The sequence below is a fragment of the Tamandua tetradactyla genome, chromosome 14 (assembly GCF_023851605.1).
Source record: "Tamandua tetradactyla isolate mTamTet1 chromosome 14, mTamTet1.pri, whole genome shotgun sequence".
Taxonomy (NCBI): Eukaryota; Metazoa; Chordata; class Mammalia; order Pilosa; family Myrmecophagidae; genus Tamandua; species Tamandua tetradactyla.
The window spans coordinates 173,141-192,242 of record NC_135340.1 but is presented as its reverse complement, the minus strand read 5'-3'; positions in this window follow the sequence as shown (position 1 = coordinate 192,242).

The following is a 19,102-nucleotide window of genomic DNA, read 5'->3' as shown; positions in this document are numbered from 1 at the left end:
CGATTCCAATGGAGGGTCTGGACGAACTCCACAGGAGAGTTCTCCTTAAAAGGCTTCCAGTGATCAGATTAAGCTTTACTCATTGCAGAAGACATTCCCCTTTGGCTGATTACAAATGTTATCAGCTGTGGATGTAGCTGACATGCTCATGATCTAATTCTATGAAATGTCCTCATCGCTACAGACAGGCCAGCGCTTTCCCAACCAGACAAACAGGTACCACCACTTGGCCAAGTTGACACATGAACCTAACTATGACAATATGTTAACAGAACAAATTTTTAAAAAATATCCATGAACCCTCACTATGCAGTGAACCCTAAAAAATGTAAGCCAGAAGTGATGATGTATGGAACTTCTGGGATGGCTCCTTAGAATGGAAAAAGCTGCTCCCTTTCTCCCTTTCCTTCACTCTGCTTCTCTATAATCAGATGAGCTGCTAAATCACCAATGGCAATCTTGGACCTTGAAAAGATGAGCCAGACCCTAAGGTTGGTGGAGCAGGCATCTTGAAGGAGGCTGGGTCCATGATTTTTAGTTAAAGGGTATAATTGAATGAGCTCTCTGACCTACTTGTGTCCTGGCTAAACAAATCCCCATTAATTGTCTAAAACTTTTGTTTTATCTTTTCTAAGTCTCCAGGCTGCTTGTCAGGCTATCTCTTATAGAGCCTTAATTCCCCTCCTCAGTCCTAACTTAACAGTTGTTCTCTCCTGGATGATTCTCTAAAGACACCTGCCTCTCTGCAGGCAACTTGATCTAGTCATCTGAGACCTCAAGTACAACTCAGCCATATTGTCAGATGAATTAAGCCCACCAAGATCCAGTGTTATCATTCAAACAATGGCTCCCAACCCATCAGCCCCTAAACTGAAGTGTCTCAGTTTTCCAGGGCTGCTATAATGAAGTACCACAGGCTAGTTGGCTTTTAAAAACCAGAAAAGTATTGTCTCACAGTTCTGGACACTAAAGTCTGAAATCAGGCTGCAAGCAGAATCATGCTTCCTCTTGAAGTAGGCTATCCATTTCATGCCTTTGGTAGATTAAATCATATACCCCAAAACAAGATGTGTTCTTAATCTTAGGCTATGTTCCTGTGAGTGTGAACTTATTTGTAAGTAAGACCTTTTAACGAGGTTATTATTGTTTAAGCTGTGGCCAAATTGAATCAGGGTGGATCTTAATCCATATTACTGGAGGCCTTATAAAGAAAGGAAATTCAGGCACATTCAGATAGGCCTGATAGAAGATGTAGAAATAAGAAGTCAGAGAAAGCCACCTCAGGAGACCAAGGACGTCACCTTATGATAGAGGACTGTCATCAGCAGAACACTATTGAATCCAGGCAAAAACATGGTCTTATTGTATCTTGATGTGTTGTTTCTATCCTCCAAGCTGTGAGCCAATAAATTCTTATTGTTTATGATAACTTATTGTTACTCGTGCTATTTGTCAAGGCAGCTCTGGTAAACTAACATAGCTTATGGTACCAGAAGTAGAGTGCTACTGTTACAAATATCTAAAAATATAAATGGCTTTGGAATTGATAGTGGGTAAAGGCTGGAACAGTTTTGAGGCTCTTGTGAGAAAAAGCTTTGATTTCTCTGTTGAGATATATATGTGGCATATTTATGGTGAGGACTCAGAAATAAGTGAGAGTGGACTGAAGAAATCTTCTTGGACCAAGAGATTGGGCCTTCTGCTCTGGAGCTTGGAGGGGGCAGAGAGAGTACAGCTACCACCCAATGCTCCAAGAGGGTGGGGTCCATGCTCTAGCATTTGGAGACAGCTTGACCACCACCCTTGTGCTGGGAAAGGCTGGGGCTGCTGCTCCAGCAGATCTAGAGGGCAAAGCATCAATCCGCAGAGGACTCTCAGATCTTGAAATCTAATGGAGTTTTCCTGCTGGGTTTCAGACTTGCTCAGGACCCATCACCCCTGTCTCTCTTCCAAGTTTCCCTTCTGATACAGGAGTGTCTATGCTATGCATGTTCTACCATTATGTTTTGGAAGCAGATAACTTGTTTTCTAGGCTCCTCAGGTCCACAGAGGGTGAAGAATTTTATCCCAGGGTTGTTAACACCTATAATAGATTTGGATTACACTTTGGACCTACAGTTATTATTGAAATGATTTAAGGCTTTTGGGATATTGGGATAGGTGAGTTGGTTTTTTGTTTTTTTTTTTCATGTGAAGAATGTGTCTTTTGGGGGTCCAGAGGCAGATTGTTACTTTCAAATTCTACCCTCCATCTAACACCAGGACTCAATTTTGCCAGATTCTCTGCCACTTTAACATAAGGGTCACCTGTCTTCCAGTTTGTAATAGCGCATTTATTATTCCTGTCTGAGGCCTCATCGAACATTTCTTTAGAGTCCATTTTTCCATATTTCTACCAATGGTCTCGTCAAAGCAATCTAGGTCTTTCCTATCAAGCATCTCACAATTCTTCCAGAATCTCCACCTTATCCTTTTTAAAAGCCATTCCAGCATTTTTGGTATTTGCAAATTACAGGACCCCACTTTTCTGGTACCAAATCTGTTTCAGTTTGTTAAAACTGCTGAAATGCTTTATATCTGAAATGGGTAGGCTTTTAACAGTGGGGATTAATTGTTACAAGATACAATTCTAAGGACATGAAAATGTCCAAATTAAGGTATCAACAAGAGGATAACTTTACTGAAGAAAGGCTGATGGCATCCAGGGTTCCTCTGTGTGATGGGGAGGCACATGGTGAAGTCTGCTGGTCCTTCTCTTTAAATGTCTCTGGGCTTCTGGGGGTCCTTGCTTGTTTCTCCCAAGGCATTTCTGTCTGAGCGCTCTCTCTCTATGAGCTCTTAAAGGACTCCCATAAAGGATTAAGACCCAACTTGAATTGGGTGTGTTGCATCTCCATAGAAAAAAAATGAAGATACCACTCACAACAACTCTGCCCCCACAAGAATGGATTAAAAGAACATAGTCTTTTCTGGGGTGCATAACAGATTCAAGCTAGCACACACCCCAACAAAAAATATGTTTTAAATCTTAATCCATGTTCCTGTGCATGTGAACCCATTTGTAAATAAGACCCTTAGAACATATAGTTAGCCAAGGTGCTGCCAACCTTAACTAATAAGGCTGGGTCAGAGTGGGCCTTACCCCATGTCCCTGTAGGCCTTATAAAGAGAGGCCACAGTTAGAGAGGCCAGAAAATATAGAAGCCAGAAATCTGAGAAAACCACACGAGGAAACCAAGGGCCTCACCACGTGGTGGAGGACTGCCATCACCAGAATGCTACTAACTTTGGAAGAAAACATGGCTTTTCTGATACCTTGATTTTTTATTTCCGACCTAAAAGTTGTGAGCCAATAAATTGCTGTTGTTTAACCAATTCTTGGGTGAAAATTTTCATGGCAGTTCTGGATCTCTAAGAGGATGCCTCTCCCCTGATTTCTGCTGGATGGCCAGCAATCTATGATGTTCCTTCACTTATGGCATAACCCAACCTCTACCTGTGGCACATGGCCAGCTCTCTGTCCATGTCACTTTTCTGTATACAGATTTGTCCCTTAGAAGATGCCAGTCATATTGGAGTGGGGCCCATCCTGACCCCATTTGGCATTATCTTAACTAATAACATTTTTTTATTGTGAAATGCAACACATATTCAAAAAGCAATAAACTTCAAGGTACATTGTAACAGGTAGTTATAGAACAGATTTCAGAGTTTGACCCTAAAATATGGGTTACAGTTCCACAATTTTAGGTTTTTCTTTCTAGTTGCTCCAAGACATTGGAGACTAAGAACTATCAATGTAATGATCAGTAGTCATACTCATTTGTTAAATCCTATCTTCTGTGTTATAATTCCCTCTCCTTTGATTCATCTCCCAATCTTCAGAGATTCTAACTTTTTCATGTTGGAAAGGGGTGTTGATAGTATGGGATAGGGAGACTAAACTAGTTGATGTTCTTGAAGATGCTGGCCCCTTGGGGTTCAGGATTTATCTGGCCTAGGAACCATCTGGAGGTTATAGATTTCTGAAAAGTAATCTTAGTGCATGAAATTTTTGTAGAAGCTTAGATAGAGTCCTAGGTATTCTTTAGGGTTAATGGGAATGGTTTTGGTTGAGTAGTTAGCAATATCTAGCTGGAGCTTGCATAAGAGTACCCTCCAGAATAGCCTCCCAGCTCTATTTGAACTCTCCTGGCCACTGATACCTTATGTTATTACATTTCTTTTCCCCCTTTTGGTCAGGATGGCATAGTTGATCCCACAGTGCCAGGGCCAGGCTCATTCCTAGGAGTCCTCTCACATGCCACCAGGGAGACTTTCACCCCTGGATGTCATGTCCCACATAGTGGGGAGGGTAATGATTTTACTTACAGAGTTGGACTTAGAGAGAAAGAGGCCACATCTGAACAACAAAAGAGGTTTTCTGGAAGTAACTTAGACTTGATTATAGGTGGATTTAGCTTCTCTGCTACAGAAATAAATTTCACAAGAGTGAGACTCAAGATCAAGGGGTTGGCCTATTGGTTGGAAATGCCTAATGTTTGAGACAGAATTAGGGTTCTCCCTGATAGTAAAACTTAAGTTACATATTTTCTCTCTCATTCTTCAAGGGACTTTGCCAATACTTTTTAATCATCTGCACAACACATTCTAGGATATATCCAGGTATTAGATTAAGCTGTACAGAATTACAAGCCCTCATTCCCAATCCGGGTTCCATGTGTTTAGGTTGTTTAAATGAGATATCCAGACAGGTTATGTTAGATTATGTGCTACAGAAAATTTAGGTTTTGGACAAAATAAACCTCTCTTCCTTTGGTCTCATATAGTAAGTGAAGTTCTAAAATACAGACAATGTCATCATATCGCTGTATTCCCTCACACAATTGGCTTCATTCTTATCTCTAATTGAAACCTGATCTCTTTTTCTCACCACATAATGTCCCCAAGATTCATTCACCTTTTTGCATGCCTCATGACTTTGTTCCTTTTTGTAACTGCACAATATTCCATCATATGTATACACCACAGTTTGCCATTCTACTTCTCAGTCAGTGAATCCTTCAGACACTTCCATCCTTTGGGATAATGTCCAAAGTCAACAATTTATGTCTCGCATTATCCTCACTTAGTTGTACAATCATCAACACTCTCAATTTTAGACAATTTTCTTTGCCCCAAAGAGAAAAATAATTCTTATAGTTGTGAGGTGATAACTCATTATAGTTGTTTTTTATTTTTTTGTTTTTGTTTTTTTATTTGCATGGACAGGCACTGGGAATCGAACCCGGATCCCCAGCATGGCAGGCAAGAACTCTGCCACTGAGCCCCTGTGTCCACCCTCATTGTAGTTTTGATCTGCATTTTCCTCACAGCTAATGAAAATGAGCATCTCTTCATGTGGTTTTTAGCCATCTATATTTGCTCTTTGGAAAAATGTTTATTCATATCTTTAACCCATTTTATAATTGGGTCACTTATTCCTTTGTTGTTGAGTCATATGATTTCTTTACGTATACAGGATATCAAACCTTTACCCAATATGTGATTTCCAAATATTTCCTCCCATTGAATTGGCTTTTTGACAATGCCCTTTGAGGCACAGAAGCTTCTGATTTTGAGGAGTTTCCATTTATCTATTTTTTCTTTCATTGCTTGTGCTTTGGGTGTAAAGTTTAGGAAACTACTTCCTATTACTAGGTCTTGAAGATGTTTCCCTATATTTTCTTCTGGGAGTTTTATGATACTGGCTCTTACATTTTAGGTCTTTTATCCACTTTGAGTTAAATTTTTAAGGGTCCTCTTTCCTTCTTTCAGCTATTCTCCCATGCCCATTTGTTGAAAAGACTATTCTGTCCCAATTCAATGGATTTTGGAAACTTGTTAAAGATCAGTTGACCATAGATTTGGTGGTCTATCTCTGCACTCTCGATTTTTTTTCCATTGGTCCATACTTCTATCTTTGTGCCAGTATCATGCTATTTGACCACTGTGGCTTTGTGATCAGCTTTAAAATCAAGAAGTGTTAGTCTTCGTTTTTAGAATATTCTTAGCTATATGATGTCTCTTTTCCTCCCAAATGAATTTGATAACTAACTTTTCCAAGTTTTCAAAGTTTTTTCAATTTTTATTGGTATTGCATTGAATCTGTAGATCAGCTTAGGTAGAATTGGTGTTTTAAATACATTTAACATTCCTATTCATGAGCAGGAAATGTCCTTCCACCTTTTTAGATCTTCTTTGATTTCTTTTAGCAGTGTTTTATATTTTTCTGTGTACTGGTCTTTACATCCCTGATTAAGTTTATTCCTATGTACTTGATTTTTTTTTTGAGTTGCTGTTTTGAATGAAATTTTTAACTTAATTTTCTCCTCAGCTAGGTCATTGCATGTCTATAGAAACATTACTCATTTTTATACATTAATCTTGTATCCCACTACTTTGCTGAATTTATTAGTTCAAGAAACTTTGTCAGATTTCTTGGGATTTTCCAAGTAGAGTATCATGTCGTCTGCAAATAATGAAAGTTTTACTTCTTCCTTTCTGACTTGGATGCTTCTTATTTCTTTTTTCTTGCCTGAGTGCTCTAGCAAGAACTTCTAGTACAATGTTGAATAATATTGGTGACAGAGGGCATCCTCGTCTCCTTCCTAATCTTAAGGGGAAGGCTGCCATTCTCTCACCATTGAGTACTATGCTGGCTATGGATTTTTCATATATGCCCTTTATCATATTGAGTGAATTTCCTTTGACACCTACCTTTTGAAGTGTTTTTATCAGAAAAGGGTGCTGAATTTTACTGAATGCTTTTTTCAGCATCAATCAAGGTGATCATGCTAGTTTCCCCCTCAATTTGTTAATGTGCTGTATTACTTTGATTGATTTTCTTGTGTTGAATCACATTTCAATTCCTGATATAAACCCATAATTATTTTAATGTGTGGTTTGATATGATTTGCTAGTATTTTGTTGAGCCCTCTTATTTAAGATTTTATTTGCCTGCTCTCTCTTTTTTTCTTTGTCAACCTAGCTGTGTCCATTGATTTTCTCAGAGAATCAGCTTTGATTTTATTGATTCTTTTTATTTTTTTAAATTCTCCAATTCATTTATTTCTGCTTTAATCTTTGTTTTTCCCTTCTATTTGCTTTGGGGTTAGTTTGTGGTTCTTTCTTTAGTTCCTTCAGGTGAGCAGTTAAGTTCTCGATTTTTGGTCCTTCTTCTTTTTTAATGTAGGCATTTAGGACAATAAATTTCCTTCTCAGCACTGTCTTTGCTGTATCCCAGAAGTTCTGATATGTTGAATTCTCATTTTAATTCATCTCCAGATATTTACTGATTTCTCTAACAATTTCTTCATTGACCCACTGATTGTTCAAGAATGCATTACTTAATCTCCATATATTTGTGAATATTCTGGTTCTTTGGTGGCTTTTAATTTCTGGCCTCATTCTGTTGTGGTCAGAGAAAGTGCTTTGAATAATTTCAGTTTTTTTTTAATTTATAAAGACCTGTTTTGTGCCCCAGCATGTGATCTATCCTGGGAAATGTTCTATGAGCACTATAGAAAAATGTATATCCTGGTATTTGGGGGTATAATGATCTATAAATATATGTGTTAGGTCTAATTCATTTATCAAATTAAGTTCTCTATTTCCTTGTTGATCCTCTGTCTGGTTGTTCTATCTATAGAGAAGAGTGGTGTACTGAAGTTTCCCACTATTATTGTTGAAGCATCTATTGCTCCCTTCAGTTTTGCCAATGTTTGCTTCATGTACTTTGAAGCTCCTTGATTGGGAGCATAAACATTTATCATCATTATTTCTTCTTGGTAAACTGTCCCTTTTACTAATATGTATTGTCCTTTCTTCTCTTATGATGTCTTTACATTTAAAGTCTATTTTATCTGATATTAGTGTAGCTAAACCTGCTTCCTTTTGGTTACAGCTTGCATGGAACATCTATTTCCATCCTTTCACTTTAAGTCTATCTGTGTCCTTGGGTCTAAGATGAGTCTTTTGTAAGCAGCATATAGATGGATTATATTTTTAAATCCATTCTGCCAATCAGTATCTTTTAATTGGTGGTTTTTATCTGTTAACATTCAAAGTTATTGCTGTAAAGGTATTTCTTAAGTCTACCATTTTGTTCTTTGGTTTTTATTTGTCAAATCTTTATATATATATTTTCCCTATTTCTCCTTCTGAACTTTAAGTTACCCATACTGGTACTCTTCAGTTCTGTGCCCTCCTCCAGACCTCCCTCCCCTTTGTCTTTATTTTCAACTGACAGAACTTAGTAAGGCCAGTCTCTTCTTGACAAATTCCCTCAGCCTTTGTCTGTCTGTGAACATTTTAATCTCTCCCTCACTTTTGAAGAACAACTTGGCTAGATAAAGAATTCTTGGCTGGAAGTCTTTCTCTCTCAGGATCTTAAATATGGCATGCCACTGACTTCTTGCCTCCATGGTGCCTACTGGCTGGGCTGGACTCAGTCTTATGTGATTTCCCATTATATGTTGTGGGTTATTTTTTCTTGCTGCTTTCAAGATTTTCTGCTTCTCTTCACCATTTGACAGACTGATTAGTATGTGTCTCGGAATAGGCCTATTTGGGGATTTATTGGGCTTCTTTGATTTGCATATTTATGTCTTTTATAAGGGTTGGGAATTTTTCTCCCATTATCTCCTCAACTAATCTTTCTAGCCCTTTACTCTTCCCTTCTCCTTCTGGAACTGGAATGATTCTTTTATTTGCATGTTTTGTTTTGTCCATCATTTCCCTGAGATCCAGTTCAATTTTTTCATCTTTTTTGCCACTTGTTCTTTTGTGTGTTTGAATTCTGTTATCCTGTCCTTTAGTTTGCTTGTTTTTTCTTCTGTCTCCTCAAATCTGCTGTTGTGTGTCTCTAGTATATTTTTAATTTGGTCTCCAGTATCATGAATCTCTGTGATATCTGCTATTTTTTTTTACTTATTTTTCGAGTTCTTCTTTATGCTGTTCTAGTGTCTTCTCAATATCCTTTATGTCATTATCCAACCCATTGAATTATGTAGGAGATTTGTATGAACATCTTTGACCAGTTGTTCCAACATCTGTGTTTCCTCCAGTGCTTTAATGTGGTCATTTGGCTGGGCCATTTCTATCTGTATCTTCCTATACTTTCTGATTTTCTTGTGATTTCAAGGTATCTGATTAGATTGATAGGGTTATTTTGAAAGTTGATTCCCCTCGGCCATCTAAAACTTTATGTTTGCTTGGGTTTAGGTTAAAGTTCTCCTTTTGCAACTGATTCCTCAGTAATTCCCCACCAGACCAAGGTCTCAGCCTCATGCAGAGGATGTGACTCTACCTGAGGATCTGTTTGAAGCTGGACATGTAGGCAGCTTGCCAGACTGCACATTCTATTTCTCCCCAACAGATGGAGCTCTTGGGCTTCCTCTTCCCCTCAGGTCCACCTCTCCCTGACTGCAGCACATCCCAGACAGCTCTGCTGGTCCTGGTGCATGCTGAAAGCCACCTGCATTCCGTGGAGATTCTGCTTTTGGGCCTCATGGGTCTGGTGGCCCCAAGGCTCATGCTGGAATGACCTTGGGCTGTGAGATTGGTTATGCCAGCAGGCCCTGTCCACAGCCCACCTGGGGATCCCTGCTGGCTAGGTATGGCATGGGGCATGAGAGCAAGTGGTGCAGGGTGTCGTGTGGAATGCAGGGAGTGGAGGCAGGAGTGGGGGGTGGGGTGGTGCATGGTTCATGGGGGCACAGGGAGGGGCACAGACACATGGGTGGGATGCTGCATGGGATGGGATGCTGGGATGTGGCAGGGTCGTGCAGTGGTGGGGCACAGGGCATGGTGCAGGGCGGGGTAGGGGAGCAGGGGCACAGGGTATGGAATGATGTGCTTCCTTATTCCCGTCTCCTCATCTGTGCACTTCTGACGACTCCTGGCCACCAGATGGAAAGGGGAGCAGTAGGCTCTGCACTTGCTGGATGGTCTCTATGAGCAGGGAAAGGAGGTTTGCTGGCTTCTAGATTCCATAAGGGCTCTCTGTCTCTGGGCTGTGGAGCTGGAGGTGCTGATAGCTCAGGTTAGCTACAGGGGCAGGCCCTACCTGGGCACAGCTTCCTGTCTCCAGTGGAGTCCTGACCGAGCCCACTCACCCCATTCTCCGCATCGCCATTCCTTAGCTTTTTCATCTAGGACCTCCCTCCTTAGTGTAGAAGTCCCACTCAGGTCACTGGTACCCTGGACTGCATCCCAGTTGCTTTTCTGTCAATTCTTTAGTTTTCCTTCATGCAAGGGTGAGCACAGCCTATCCTATTTCACCACCCTTAACTCATAACATTTTAAATGTTTTTTTAGTTGTTAAATATGACACATATACAAAGATAATAAAGAAAAAGTAATGTTTTTCAAAGTACACTTCAGCAAATAGATACAGAACAGATTTCAGAGTTTGTTATGGGCCACTATTCCACTATTTCAGATTTTTCCTTCTAGCTGCTTCAAAACACTTGACTAGAAGAAATATTTTTTTGTTTTTTTTTGTGAAAAATAATATTTATACAAAAAAGTAATAAATTTCAAAGCACCTCACAACAATTAGTTGCAAAACAGCTTTCAGAGTTTTGTATGGGTTACAGTTCTACCATTTTAGGTTTTTACTTCTAACTGCTCTAAGATACTGGAGACTAAAAGAAATGTCGGTATAATGATTCAGTAATCATACACATTTGTTAAACCTTACCTTTTCTGAATAACTCGACCATCACCTTTGATCTTTCTCCCACCTTTAGGGATATTTGGTCTTTGCCCATTCTAACTTTTTCATGTTGGAAGGGGCTATTGATAATATGAATTATGGGGACTAGTTGATGTTCTGGAGAGGCTGGCCCCTCTGCATTTCAGGGCTTGTCTGGTTCAGGGACCCATCTGGAGGTTGTAGGTTTCTGGAAAGTTATCCTAGTACATGGAACATTTGTTAGACTCTTATGTAATACACTAAGTGTTCTTTAGGATTGGCTGGAATGTTTTTAGTTGGAATTTGGCAGGGTATGATGGGCAGCAGTGTCTAACTGAAGTTTGAATAAGTGATCTCCAGAGTAGCTTCTCTACTGTATTTAAACCCTCTTAGCCACTGATAGCTTATTTGTTACACTTCTTTTCCCTCTTTTGGTCAGGATAGAATTGTTGATCCCACGCTACCAGGGCCAGACTCATCCCTGGGAGTCATCTCCCACGTCGTCAGGGAGACTTTCACCCCTGGATGTCATGTCCCACATAGCGGGGAGGACAATGATTTCATTTGCAGAGTTGGTCTTAACGAGAGTGAGGCCATATCTGTGCAACAACAGAGGTCCTCCAGAAGTAACTCTTAGGCATAGCTATAGGTAGTCTAAGCTTCTCGGCTACCTACATTAGCTTCACAAGAACAAGCCTCAAGACCAAGGGCATGGCCTACTGATTTAGGTGTCCCTACATCCTTAACTAATAATATTTTTAAATAACTTGTTTATAACTAAGTTCACATTCATAGGACAGGAGTTAGACATGTCTTTATGGGAATACAATTCAATCCCCAAAAACATGCAACTGATGTTTTTTTCTGTACCCAATATATTCTATGGACTGTACCTTCCAGCTATTCAGACCCTTCTCCTGGAGTATGGGAAACATACTTACCACAGTTATTTCTGCTTCATTCTTGATAACAGAATCCAAGTTTTGTTTGAGAGGTGTATTAGTTTCTATACCAAATTACCACAAACTTAGGGATTTAAAACAACACAAATTTATTACCTTACAATTTTGGAAGTCAGAAGTCTAAAATGGGCTATCAGGGCTGTATTCCTTCTGGAAGCTGAGGAGGAACCCATTTCTTTGTGTTTTCTAGCTCTAGAAGCTACCAACATTTCTTGGCTCATGGCCCTTCATTGCTCCAACTTCTGCAACTATAGTCACATCTTCTCTGACTCTGACCCTCCTGCCAACCTCTTATGAGAATCTGTGTGGTTACATTGTGCCCACCCAGATAATCAAGAATAATCTCACTATCGGAAGATCCTTACCTTGAACTCGCAAAGCCCCTTACCATGTGAGGTGACATAGTCATAGTTTCCAGGGGTCAGGATATGGATATTTAGGGGATCATTATTATGCCTGCTATAGGAGGCAATAAACCCAATTCCAAAGGATGAATAATTGATTGATGTAAGCCAGTTATGGCAATTCTGTTTGTTTTTCTTTGACTGTGATGTGTCTGTGAAGTAGAAATGTGACCCATTCTGTTCAATGATATGTTCAAAGAAGCCTACTAGAGTTTCTGGGAATGATTATGCTCCTTATTTGAGGGGTGAAAAATGGGAAAACCCCATTTTTCTAACTGTTCTCTTCTTTATCTTTTGGATGTATTATGTGAGAACATAATGTTTAAAGCTATTTTAACTGTCTTGTGACCTTGATGAAAATGACAAGACATTTATAGAGATTATGACTCAATAGCCTGACATTGTTATGCCATACTCTAACCCTGGGATTACTTACCTATAACCTTATTAAACGGAATGCTTCAATGATTTTAATTTAAGCAACTGTTAGTAGGCTATCCTGTTACTTACAGCTGAAGGCATTACAGTTCATATGTAGTTCTAAATGGAAAGCTCTCAACTGTTTATCACTTGGACTATGTAACTTGCCTGCAAGAATCTTGGATTTTAGAAAATAAGTTTTCTAAACTTAATTTCCTGCTTAGCTGGAAATTAACATAAACAAAATTGGCTATTTGGTGATTTTAATCTCAGTAGTCATATTTTAGCTTCCAGATTCACGTGATAAGAAGCTATGTTCTTTTTTCTCAATTCCTGTTCTTCCCACCAAAGTGCCTGGTCTAAATTACACAATTTAATGAACGGTAAGTTGAGCAAAATAAGGACTGCAAGTACCCAGAATACAGATATACATATGGATATAGACATAGATGTTCAATAAATTGTAGCTGTATGCCATACTCTGTGTTCAGCAGATAAAGCGCCATCAATAATAACAGTGTCGCTAAAGGCCCACCTTGAGCAGACTGGGCTGAGAAGTGGCTCTCTACATTCTCATATCACCCTCTGTTGAAGAAGTCAGTCTATGAGAATAACTTGGGTATACTTCATTTATCCAAGTAGGGGCCCATATTACAAGTTAATAATAGATCATTTATTTAATACTAATTTAAAGATAGATATTTTCCATCATTTCGAAGCCAAGCATCCCCCTCTAATTCTGGGTCAGGACCTGTTTATGCCCTTAACTAGATTGCCCCTAGACAATGATGGAACAAGGGAGTTTCTCAGCTCCATAGAAAACTATGTCATCTGAAGGTCCAGTTGTCTCCTAGGAGACCTCTTGAGGGAAACTTCCCCGCTCCTTCATACCAAAGCACTGCAGACAGGCTGAATTCAGCCCTGACTGATCCTCCTTTCAGAAACAATGGCCTTGTCCTTATAGTTCCAGGGAATAAGGACTGTTAAGAAGACATCATCCCATAATGAGACCTGGCAAGGATGCAAGTAACACAGCACTCAGAGAAAATGCTGCTCCATGCCATGGGCAAAAATCAAACTGAGTTCTGGTTTTACAGAGCACCCTAGAACACCTGGTCATTGTTCCATGATGCACAGGAACACATTTTAGGGAGTTACTCCAGTCGGTTTTGCTGGAAACACTGAGAGACTCCTATGGCTGCTTCCCCAGCCGTGAATGATGTTTGCTCATCACTGCAAATAGCATTATTGGAATTATTTTTTAAAATCTTAGAGAAATCCAGGGTAAGGTGTCTAGTGGTAGTCCAGGAAAGGCAAGCTTTGAGATTCAAAGATTTACTTCCAGGCAAAAAGAATTTTATCATACTGTTTAATTTGTTTAGGGTTTGTGCCTAGGATGTGTAACTCCTTTGGGAAAGTGCTCTGAGCTCTCTGATTTATAGTACCCTGCATTATCTCTTAAAAGGAAAGACTCATATATTTATATATTCTACATTTATCTATTTTACATTTATATACTATATTGTATATATCATATTTTCATTTTCTGCAAATTTAATTCATGCAGCCATTGGGTAAACAGACTTTGTCATTCATTTTTTGGTTACTTGCTTCACACAACATGAAAAACTCTTTTAACTTAATTTTTCCATTGAATGAACCTGCTTAAGCTACCATGTGGCAGCACCCTTTATTAACTCATGGGCCAATGCCCAATAGAGCTGAAATTCCATCCACACTCTATTTGACAATTTTAAATCATTCTCATGAACTAAACAGATAAGTTATATAAAGAGAGCCAATTAGCCAAGGCTAGAGAAGAGCAACCTTCATCAGTCTCTGAAAGTATGGCTCACAAAGAGATGGAGCAAGAGGCTGTTCCAGCTCTCCTAAGGCCATTTTTTACCAAATGACAGCTGTACAGTCCCTGCTCAGTCAGACCCCAAATGGGCAAGGGAACTTTCACAGGTGTGGGCGTTGCCGTTTTGCCTTCCTGAATTCCTGTTCCTCCTGCAGAATCTCCATGAATCGGTGTGGAGGCTCAGTCATGTCAGTGAATGATGAACTGCTATGGTGCCATGTTGAGGTTGGTGATGGTGACATTTCAGCTACATCAGCAGTCCTTAAAGCAAGCTCCAAGCCCTTGCTGGTTGTGTCCCCATAACTGGCGTTGATATTTGTAGTGTTAAGACTTTAATAGGATGTGTAAAACTCAGCTCTTCTCTTTTTGCTGTGTTACAAATCTTGGCTCATCCTTAGGAAGATGCAAATTCTTTCACTTCTTTTTCTCACCCATTCAGGAATTCTAACTATCCCAGGATTCCAGAAATAATCAATGGAATTTACGTGCTAAAAACTGGGGCTCCTCCAGGGTCATCTTTTCCAAGATGTTAAATATTCTATTAACATGAAACAGCATTAAATATCCATTCACTACCCTTTCCTTCCCTGTGTTTTGAAGTTAAGGCACTGGAGAGTGACTTGCTTTGGGCAATGAAAGGTGAGCAGAATGGATGTGTCACTTCTGAAGGAAGCATTTAACCGTAGGCACTCAAACCCCAATCTACTTCTCTCTGCCCTTGACATGAAGTCTCCAAGACTTGCTTCCTTAGGATGAAGAGCATTGTAAGCCACGTCATATGAATGGATTAAGACTAAGGAGTACCATGTGAAAAAAGGAAAAATAAGAACTTTTGTGGATGAAGGACTAAAAAAAGAAGTGGTCAGCTTGAGGGAAAGGCTGGGCAACAAGGTTAAAGGGTAGCCCAGGGGTCTTGGAATTAGCAGTTGGAATGACCACTTATTAGTAGCCTCATAAGTGTTGCTGCCCAGAGAGGGTCGGGGCCAGGGCAGGGTTGTGGTGGGGGAATTGTTCGTGTGCAAGAATGATCTGTTCCCATCCAGGAAGCACATGCCAGGGTAGCTTTCCAGCACTCAAGAGAATTGCAGCTAACAATTCTGGATACTGTGGGTGTTCAACAGGGAGTTAAATTCATGATCTGCATTAACTCTGGTCTCCATGAAGCAGACACTAAAATGAGATTAGACAAGAGAGAAATTTCTTGGAAACAACAGAAGTGGGGAAAGATAGGGAGGGAGTCAGAGGAGTTGGGGAGAGCTGTCAGATTGCAATGGAGAGAGGGAAGGAAAAAAGTTCCTGTGGTTCTAGGAAAGTTTGGTCAGGGCAAGGACCATAAGGAGTCTTCCATCCCAAATTGCTCATTAAAGAAACCCTGTGGTTTCCTGGTCTTAGAAGCCCTGCTGCATTTAGATGTTGGCCTAGGGCAGTCCATGGAAACCATGGCCTTGTTGGGTAATGAAGTAATGGATTCCAGAGCTCAGTAGCTGGGACTCTCATTAGTTATGCTTCAACAGAGGGAGATGTGAGAGGCAAATTTTCACAGCCACCAGACCATCTTTTATATAGCTTATAAAAGTCCAATAGGGAAGAAGAGTACCAGCTGCACATTACACATAGAATGCCATTTCCTAGTAATAATACCATTTTCTATTTGTTCCAGGATTTATACCTTAGCAAGTGCTTTCCTATGTCTCCTCTCATTTTAAGTAGCTATGGTTGATAGAGTCCCCCTTGTAAGGATGGAAATCCTGAAGCTCCCTGGATCATGTATAGGTGAGCGAAACCAAGCATACATTATCTCATTCTTAGTTCAGGGCTCAGTCCAGTATAATGTGAAAGCACCTGCTGAAATCTGATGCTCCTAAAATTTGTGTAATGTTCTTATGGTGAGACATAACCTTAAGCCACTTGCCTAATGGTTGCGTAAGAAAAAAAGATCACTCCAAAAAATTGCTCCTCCTGTGTTTGTCCCTTCACTGGAGGCAGCATAGGATAATAACCGATTTATTTCTGGCAGAGAAACAAGGTGTCTCAAGATGTCCTGTCATCTGGGAAATTTCCCTTGAAGGGGGTGTTCATGCTGGAGTCTCTGATGGACAGAGAAGCCCAGTGTGCTGCCCCAGGACAGGACGGGGAGCTGTGGAGAGATGTTGTTACAAATTGGGGCAATGGGAAGGTCTGGCTCAGAGACACAGGTCCTGAGGTGAGAACCATTTTTTTTTCAAAGCCTCCACATCTTTCACAACCTGAATATAGGTCTGTGTATGTGGGACCAGACCAGCATATTCTATTCTTTAATGGTAGTAAGGAATCCCAGCCCTTTCCTTAAGAAGGGAAAGCAATTCCCCACCACCAAATAAGTGATTCTTAAACATAAAATAAAGGTCAGGCCCAGTGCTGCTTCATGGGTGCCATTCCAACTAGAGCGTGTTCCTCTTTCTGGAAGAAAGAACCAAAACCAGGGAACCTGGAATTACCAAAACTGAAGGAAAAATCCAAGCCGTAGTTCCCTCCTGTTAACTGGCAGCACTCAGTGAGGAAGCGGAAGCAGGAAGTACAAAACCTGCCCTTCCTGGCCGAATACTTTCAGCGTTTCACCTAAAATAAAAAAGACCATATAAAGTTCGCCCAATAAATAAGCTATGGCAAGTGAGAAGAAAATAAACAGGAAGCTTTCAATTACTAAGAAGAAAGAAATACAGCACGTTAATTTTCAGATTATATAGAAACCATCTGAAAAGCATTAATGTTTTCATTGGGCACTAGAAAAGCATCTAAGAACAAAGACCTTTTAAAATTATGAAGTTCTCTCCTAGGCGGATCTAATGGGAGAGATTTTTATTTCTATAGTGCACTTCTCCATTCAACTTCCTTTCCAAGTTGAACAGATACAAATGCACAATAAGTCTCCATGGGCTTGCTTTCAGGGAGAGAAAACTGTTCTGATTAGAATGGCACCCCATTAAACAGCACTGGACCTGACTTTTATTCTGTACTTAAAAATCACTTACTTGGGGATAGGATATTACTTTCCTTTCTAGGGAAAGCAACTGCCCTGGGCAGCCAAGTAGAAAATAGTAGATTGGTGGCCTGAAAAAGGATTTCTGGGTTCTGGTCCCGCTGCCATCAGTAACTAGGTCTACTTGGGCAGACCACATCCTGGCTCACAAACTCTACTTCTTTATTTATAAAGTGGGAGGATTGTTAAGGGTTCCAAGCCTCTTTGCTCCTTTGAAAGAGCACAGGCTCCTGGGACCCACCATGCGCTTACCGAATCAGAATCCTCGGGAAGCTGATTTTAAAGCTCCCCTGGTGAGTCAGATGAGGTCACTCTCCAGGCAAATATTTTAGGAGTGGTTGAGAAGATGTCCAGTCCTCAATGCGGAAGAGGCGGGACGTGGAGGTAGGGGAGAGGCTGTTCTTGTAAGTCATGCAGCTGCCACATCCTCTCACCTGGGAGCTTTTAGAAATGCAGAATCTTGGGCCCTATTCCAGAAACCCACTGAATTGAACCCGCAGTTAATCCCCAACACATTAAAGTCAGAGAAGCGCTGCTCTATCCCACACCATCAGGAGTCAGCCTGCCGACAAACCTTTTTCTACCCAGTCTCTAACTTGCCCAAAGCAGGAACACATCACAGGAAACACTGAACTTCTGGTGGTTTCTCTCACTGGCTGCCATTCTCAAAGCATACCAACTTCAAACCTGTGCAGGCAAAGAGGGAGGCCAGAAAGAGAGCTAGTCTGTTTTGTTTGTGTGTGTGTGTGTGTGCGCGCGTGTGCAAGGCACTATTACTTCACTTTTTAACCAGGCAAAAATCCAGGATGGATTTCCAAAAATATGTTGACAGTCTTGGGACAAAGGAAATTTTAAATTGTGTTATCTATTATTATTTGGTTGTGATAAAGAGAAACAAAATATATTGCAGCCCAAACTTTCTCAGGTTCTTCTCCTGCTTACCCACATCCTGCCTTAAGTGAGAACTGACAACCAAAAGAAGGGAAAAACATAACTCTAACACCTCCTTTCTCAGAAACATAAACACTATTGCTGCTACTGTGGTAGTTAGATTCAGTTGTCAACTTGGCCAGGTGAAAGCACCTAGTTCTGTTGCTGTGGACATGAGCCAATGGTAGGTGAATCTCATCTGTTGCTAATTACATCCGCAGTCGGCTAGGAGGCGTGTCTGCTGCAATGAGTGACGTTTAACTTAATTGGCTTGTGCTTAAATGAGAGAACGCAATGTAGCACAGTCTAGCAGCTTGGCGTTCCTCATCTCAGCACTTGCAGCTCAGCCCGGGCCCTTGGAGGTGGAGAAAGAAATCACCCCGGGGAAAGTTGTTGGAACCCAGGGGCCTGGAGAGAAGACCAGCAGAGACCATCTTGTGCCTTCCACATAAGAAAAGAGCCTCAGTGGAAAGTTAGCTGCCTTTCCTCTGAAGAACCAACAAAATAAATCCCCTTTTATTAAAAGCCAATCCATCTCTGGTGTGTTGCATTCCGGCAGCTAGCGAACTAGAACAGCTACTTTGAAGGTGTGCTATTTTTACTCTCTCTTCCAAGCTAAAACTGGACTCTGTATGTTAACTTTTTCATAAATATTGGTTTATTAGTCATGGGAATTATTCCTAACATAACATAAGTTGAGTGTAATAGCTTACCTAGAATTGTAAAAGAAATCCATGGCTGAGAAGTGAAGCACTTTTTTACCCATAA